This window comes from Camelus dromedarius, chromosome 13, assembly GCF_036321535.1.
Source record: "Camelus dromedarius isolate mCamDro1 chromosome 13, mCamDro1.pat, whole genome shotgun sequence".
Lineage (NCBI taxonomy): Eukaryota > Metazoa > Chordata > Mammalia > Artiodactyla > Camelidae > Camelus > Camelus dromedarius.
Window position 1 is genome coordinate 65,357,533 of NC_087448.1, and position 7,146 is coordinate 65,364,678.

The 7,146-nt window shown below is 48.3% G+C and overlaps 1 non-coding gene across 1 annotated transcript; it reads left to right on the forward strand.

The window, feature by feature from the left end:
- The first annotated feature begins 2,247 nt into the window (after nucleotides 1–2,247).
- TRNAA-AGC (transfer RNA alanine (anticodon AGC)) lies at nucleotides 2,248–2,320 on the forward strand. Its single transcript has one exon. It is a non-coding gene; the product is annotated as a tRNA-Ala (tRNA).
- Nucleotides 2,321–7,146: the final 4,826 nt, after the last annotated feature.

Genomic DNA, 7,146 nt, shown 5'->3' on the forward strand with positions numbered 1-7,146 from the left:
GAATGTATTTGTGTGTGTGCAAGGATGTTCATAATAGAAATCCGTTCAAATACAGCCTTGAAAGAAATGTAGAGTTTTCATAGTATGGATTTGAAAGCTCCCTTTGAAGCAACTCTCTTGTTCCTCCTTTGGAGCACAGATATGGAGATAAGTGAACTGAAACCACTGGCCAACTGAAAACCAGAATTGAGCCAAAATGCAAAAAGACAAACAAAAATATTCATGCCTATTTGGAGTCACTTGGATAGTACACAGACCATGCATGGCTGGGTTGGCATGTGTGTGAGTTTAGTATTAGAAACTCTTAAGGCTTGACTCTGGGGCTTCTGACAACTTTTTTTTTAATCCCATGGGGCTTAATTTAAACTATGACAATGATATGTGAACATTTGTTTGGCTGCAAAGCAGCTGTCCAGGAGGAAGGAGTGAGAAGATAAAAAAGTTCTATGTCTTGTCAGTGGGATTTGGTTTCCAGAACAGAAAAGCAGAAGGTTGGTTTACTATTGAGATACTGGAAGTAAGTCAGATAAAGACAAAGATCCTATGACATCACTTACATGTGGAATCTAAAATATGACACAAATGAACTTATTTACAAAACAGAGACAGACTCACAGACATAGAAAACAAACTTACGGTTACCAAAGGGGAAAGGGAGGGGGGACGGATAAATTGGGAGCTTGGGATGAGCAGATACAAACTACCATATACAAAATAGACAAACAACAAGGTCCTACTGTACAGCACAGGGAACTCTACTCAATAGCTTGTAATAACCTATAATGAAAAATAATATATGCATATAACTGAATCACTGTGCTGTACACCAGAAACTAACACAACATTGTAAATCAACTATACTTCAATTAAAAAAATAAAACAACAATACCAGCAACAACAAAACCCCAAATAAATCACCCCTAGGCCTGCTCCTAGGTGACAATGAAACCTCTCATGTTGTCCCTTGAATCAAGAAACCTCACAGCCACGTATAGAGACATGTGTCCAATCTGTACTCATCAAGCCTTTTTAGGGACTGTTTTCTAAGGATAAAGCAATGGCATCCATAGACCTGAGTCCTCCTATTCACTCCTTGTGGGTGGGCACGTGGATTTAAGCCTGAAGTAGGGGATTCTAATGCTGATAGCCCAGCATGTCTATCACTGCAAATCCTGGGTCACTTTGTGGCAGCTGCATGCAGGGTTTTAATGTCAGTTGGTTTTCCAAGCCACTGGGTGATTAAGTCACACCACTAACCATCGATCTCATCTCAGAGGATGGAGGAACACTCAGAAAAACTATCTGAGGAATTCAAACAACACCCACCCCAATCACCTTTCAAGGAGACATTCCAGCCCCAGTCAAGTCTTCAGAAGAGACTGCAGCCCCAACCAACATCTCATCTGCAACCTCAAGAGAGACCCCGAGCCTCTTTTGTAAGGCCTGTATTGGCTGTTTGTCATCTTTTTTGACTGCTGAGCATCTGAAGCCTCCTTTATAGGTCTACAGAATTCCTTCCCATATAGGTCCAGGAAACAGAGAGAGGCTGGTTTTCGGTAACTGAAAAGACCACATGCTTGTTTTCTGTAGCAGAGACTACTAGCTAATCACTAAACCTATTTCCTCTTCTCCCTGAATATATTCCCAGCCTCCCTCGTAGTCAGGCCATGTGACTGAATTCCAGCCAATGGCTTGGAGCCACTTCCAGGCCTGGCCAATGAGATTGCCCCTTCACAATCCCCTCTTTTTCACTTCCTCTCTCCATTTTCTGGATGCTAATGGCCCAGGCAGCCTTAGAAGCCCGAAGCTGAAGATGACAGAGCCTCTTTTCAGGCTAGGTCCTCGTAAGACGGCATGGATTAAGGGGACACCTCCCCATGCCCACCACACTCTGGCCATTCTGAAAGCTTTTCAGCCAGGATCCATTCCCGTTGCGTGCAACTAAGAATCCAGACTCACACACCGTTAGTAAAAATTATCTGCCTAAAAGGAATTTATTTTTATGGGCAAATGGCATTGTTAGCCTGGAGTATGGTGATCACTGTAGCTGGTCATCATTCACACAGCGCTTGTGGGGTGTTAGCTGTGTCTTGTGGCCTGGAGTTAATTCTGACTTTGAAGAGCCTGTCTACCAGGATAACAGGTCATATATCAAACACTTCAGACTGGTCTCCCGGAGAGGGAAAGGCAAGAGGAGGTCAGGGAAGAAGCGGGGAAAATCAGATAAACAATAACAGTAACAAGGGGGGAGGGTGTAGCTCAGTGGTAGAGCACGTGCTTAGCATGCACGAGGTCCTGGGTTCAATCCCCAGCACCTCCACTAAGAAATAAATAAAACAAATAAACCCAATCACCTCCCCCCAAAAACCCCCAAACATACATAAAAAAATACAGTAGTAATAACAGTGTAGGGAACACGTACCTAGTATCGACTACACACAGCCACAGCTCTCAGTGTCCCACACGTAATTACTCATTTTATCCTCAGGACAGGCTCGGGTGATGGGTGTCATTTTTATCCCTAGTTAACAGACAGGCTGAGCACACAGCCCAGGCCACATGGCCACCACGTGGTGGAACCAGGATTTGAACCTGCCACGGCTGTGGGTGACAAGGACAGAGGAGACTGAGTAACTAAAAATTCTCTGTCCTTAAAGTGCAGTCGGGACAACTGAAAACAACTAAGGAGAATAGAATAACATAAAAGCTGGTAGCGCTTGGCAGGGCACTTGGAATAATTTGCCCGAGGCACCCAATTTTCCCTCAGATACCAAGAATCTTCCTTTTATAGGCCATTTAAGAAGAACTTGATGATGGGGAGGTTCCTCAAAAGGGCCCGAGGCACTCGCCACCCCCGGGGAAGCTGGGCTGCTGCTGGAGGCTCTCCCAGCCCGCAGGTCCTCAGAGCATCTCCCGACAGGGTTGAGTCACCCGTGCAGGCGGACGGAAGGCTCCCGCAAGCACCTCTGCACGGCTCATCCCCAGCCAGGGGAGAGGCTGAAGTGGTGAGGCAGAGCCCGGGGCGGGGGGTTCAGGTGGGTCCTTGGGAGAACAGAATTGTGGCCAAGTTGTATTGGACCCTGCAGACCCCGTTCTCACCGGGGCGAGAGAGCAGCTGTAGGTGTGCACACTCCGTGTCGTGCTGCGTGAGTGTGCATTCAGCACAGCCGGGGCTGGAGGGGCCTCGGGGTCACAGCCGTCCGAGCAGCGCCAGGCCTGGGTGACCGGCTTCTGCACAGCGCCGTCACTGGATCTGGTCATTTAGAGCAAGAAGGATGAGCTGGTCCTTAGCGGAGGCTGGGAGATCAGTATATTTCAGATGTAATTGGGGTTGGCGTGGGGACAGCTGGGTCTGATAAATAAAAATACCCTTTCGGTTTCATTCAGTCCTCATGGTGAGAACAGAAAGGAGTCTCCAGCTTGGCTCTGAGCGGCTCCTATCTTACAAATTCGTTTAATGCAAATGGTTACATTAATGCAAAAGGCAAGCCTTGGCACTATAAATAACTTAAGCCGAGTCCTGCTGACGGTGGGAGTCTGACATGTGAAATGCTGCACTGTTCCCAGCTCTGAATGAGGCAGCGACACCTCCTTTTCCATCACCATTTCCAAGACAGGGCCCTGGCAAGGTGGCACCCTTCACCACTAGACCCATCAGAGGAGCTTTAAAAAGAAAGCGTGGTCAGCAGAATAATGCTCCCCAAAGATGTCCACATTCTAGTCCCTGGAACCTGTGAATATGTTACCCTACACAGCAAAAGGGACTTGGCAGATGTGATTAAGTTAAAGACCTTGAGGTGACCCTGGATAATCTGGGTGGGCCAAAGTCATCACAAGGGAACAAGAGAGGCAGTGGAGTCAGAATTAGAGAAGCAGATGTGCTGACGGAAGCAGAGGTGGGAGAGGAGAAAGGTTTGAAAGTGCTCTGTGGCTGGTGTTGAAGCTGGAGGAAGGGGCCGCAAGTCAAGGGATGCAGGTGTCCTCTAGAAACTGCAGAAGGCAAGGGAGTATATTTTCTCCTAGAGGAGGAGGCAAACGAGCCTGCCTACCCCTTGACTTCAGGCCAGGGAAACCAGTTTCTGACTTCTGACCACCAGAACGGTAAGTTAGCACATTTGTGTTCTTTTAAGCCACTAAGTTTGTGGAAATTTGTTACATCAGCTACAGGGAACTAATACCATAGGCAGTTGTTCTGAAATGCTTCTAAATAGAATTCTTTCTTCATCGTGCGTTTCTTTCCTGCTTCTTTTGTTTCTGGAGCAGGATCGTGGGTGGGAGCGAAGGTTTAAGAGGGGGTGAAGGTAACCTCAGTGTCACCCAGCTGCCCACCCGTCTGAGATGAGTTGCACTGCTTGGAGGAAAAACCAACATCAATTCTGGGGGCAGGAGTCCTTATTTCTTAGAGATTCACATTTAAAAGCAGTTCTGCAAGACAACTGTCCCCCGCCTTCCACCTCGCCCCCCACTTTGGCTGTTGTGTCCCGTGAAACCCTAGCTTTTCACCCAAGCCACCAGCCCTTTTCAAAAGCGGAAGATGACAGCATCTGCAAGTCGCACAGAGTAGGGTCTCGGACCGCCTGGGCTGGAGGCGGCTGGCTCAGCACTTTGCCTGCAGAAGTACTTCCCAGTGTTAATATTCCAGGCAAACTGAGGATCTTATTTAAACGCAGGTTGGATTCAGGGGTCTGTGGTGGTGCTAAGAGTCCAACAAGCTTCAGCGGATGCCGAGCTGCTGGTCCTGCTCCGCACGGGGTCATGGGGACACCGAGGGCGGACACCGTGTATTTGAGCAGCTGGAACCATTCGCAGCTCGCCTGCGGGCAGGAGGCTTTTGAACAGTCTTGCTCCTCCGCGTGTGGCCCCCCAGGAAGCAGCATTGGCGCATCCTGAGCTTGTGAGGAGCCCTTTCTCTCTGAACTCAGCCTCCTAGGTCTGCCGGCTCAGAACCTGCGTTTCCACTAGGTCTTCAGGCGATTCCGCGCACAGTGACGGGGGAGAAGCACTGCCTCGGAGCCCAGCTCTCAGCCCTCCCCACGCAGCAGAAGTGCCTGGAGACCTCCTTAAATGACCGACTGCTGGGGTCCCCTCTCCCAGTGTGTGACTCACTACATTGTGGGCAGGGCTTGAGAACGTGCATTTCTAACAGGTTCCCAGGTGATGTGACCCAGCTGACCCAGGGACCCCACGGTAAGAACCCCTGCCTTAGAGGGAGCCTGGTGACCAACACACCCAACCACAAGTTCTAGAATGAACCCGAGGGACATGCTTGCTCTGGCATTTGGATACTGAGGTCTACCTTCTTTAATGATGAATTTTTGGTGTGTGATATGGTAAGAAATATATGTATTTGGTTTCGTATCAGTGTCTGTTGTATACTCATGAGGTGACTGGGGGCTGGAGGCTCCCTCCCCCGTGGCTGCAGGATGGGGACTGGTGGCCAGAAAGAGAAGGGCAGGAGTAGAGAACTGGGCCTTTCAGTCCCACCCGCCAGCCTCCAGGGAGTGAGGAGAGGCTGACAGGTGAGTTCAGTCACCCATGGCCAATTGTTAAATGAAATCTCCACAAACCCCACCCCCCGCCAAATGATGGCGTTCCAAGAGCTTCTGGGTTGGTGAATGCATCCGTGTGCTGGGAGGGTGGCGCACCCCGAACTCCATGGGAACAGAAGCTCCCACACGCAGGACCCTTCCAGACATCGTGTACCTCTTCATCTGGTGGTTCATTTTTATCCTTTATAACAGCCTTTACAATAAACCAGTAATAATTAATGTGTCATTTTCTTGAGCTCTGTGAGCCGTTCTAACAAATTACTGAAGCTGGGGAGGGGTTCATGGGAACCCCAGGTTTATCGCCAGTTGGCCAGAAGTACGGAGGACAACCTGGGACTTGTGACTGATATCTGAAGCAGGGACAGTCTTGTGGGACTGAGCTCCTAAACTGTGGGGTCTGAACCAACTTCCTGGAGTTAGAGTCACAATTAGATGGAATTGTTGGACTCCCTGCTGGTGTCCAGAGAGTTGGAAATTTTGCTGGTGTTGGGAAGAACACCACACACGTGGGGTCGGAAATGCTGGTGGTAAAATACTCATGGTGGTTTCATAGAAACAGTATATGCATTTTCATTTTATAGAATTTGTATAAAATGAAACAGCAGACCTTCGCTGCAGCTCCACAGGCAACAGCACGACCCTGACAAGGAATTCCAAGTCTCTGGGCCTCCGTTTTCCTCATCAAGAAAATGAAGGAGCTGAATGAGGGTCATCAAATCCTATACTTGAGAGCCGACTTTTAATATCTCAGCTGAAGGCAGAGGTTAAAAATGACTGAATCTTGGCTTTTTGGTCAGTTATTGGTGATAGCCCTGAATTATTTGAGTTGGGAATCCAACCCTCAACTGTAAAATGGTGCAATGGGATGATAAAGTCTCTTTCTCTCCCAGTTTTATGTATTGGAAAAACAATGTTATAAAATAGTAAAGACAATCTGAGAGAGTTAAAAATGTCATTTCACACTAGCAACAGCAGCTGTTTCGCCTTGCTGCGCCCCCTTCACACCGTGGGTCCCCTTAGAGAGAAACACACGTACCTTTGTAGCCGGCTTCTCTGCTCAGTGTTTGGTCATAAAAGCGCCACCTGCAATAGAAACATAAATTAGTTGCACTCTGAAGTCACTCCCGTTGGCATTTTAACTTTGTCACTGGTACCTCACTGATGTTCGAAGTTGTAACTTTGTACCGCTTGTGATGTTGGCCATTTCCCCCATGTTTGTTTATTATATGCATTTTCTGACTTTCCTTAGTTGTTTAATTGAGGAAACTGCTGGAAAGTGCCTTGTATAAGGTCTGGCAGCCAAGAAATATCTCAGCAAATATGAGAATATGCCCTTTCTGCAATATGCAGATATGCAGATAGACCATTTCTGAGCCTCCTTTCCCTCTCTGGGAATGGTGGGGTGGTGGGAGATTGAAGGAGACGCTTTGTGACAAGGGTCTCGCAGTGTCTGGTGTCTAGAAAGGGGGGCTCTGCCTGTGTTCCTGGCCCATCCGTCAGGGCTCGGTGGTGCCCTCAATGTAACCAATACCCACTTTTGCAGGGATGTTTCCACGCACACACCTCGGGGGAAGGCGGAGTCCTTCCTTGTTGAAAG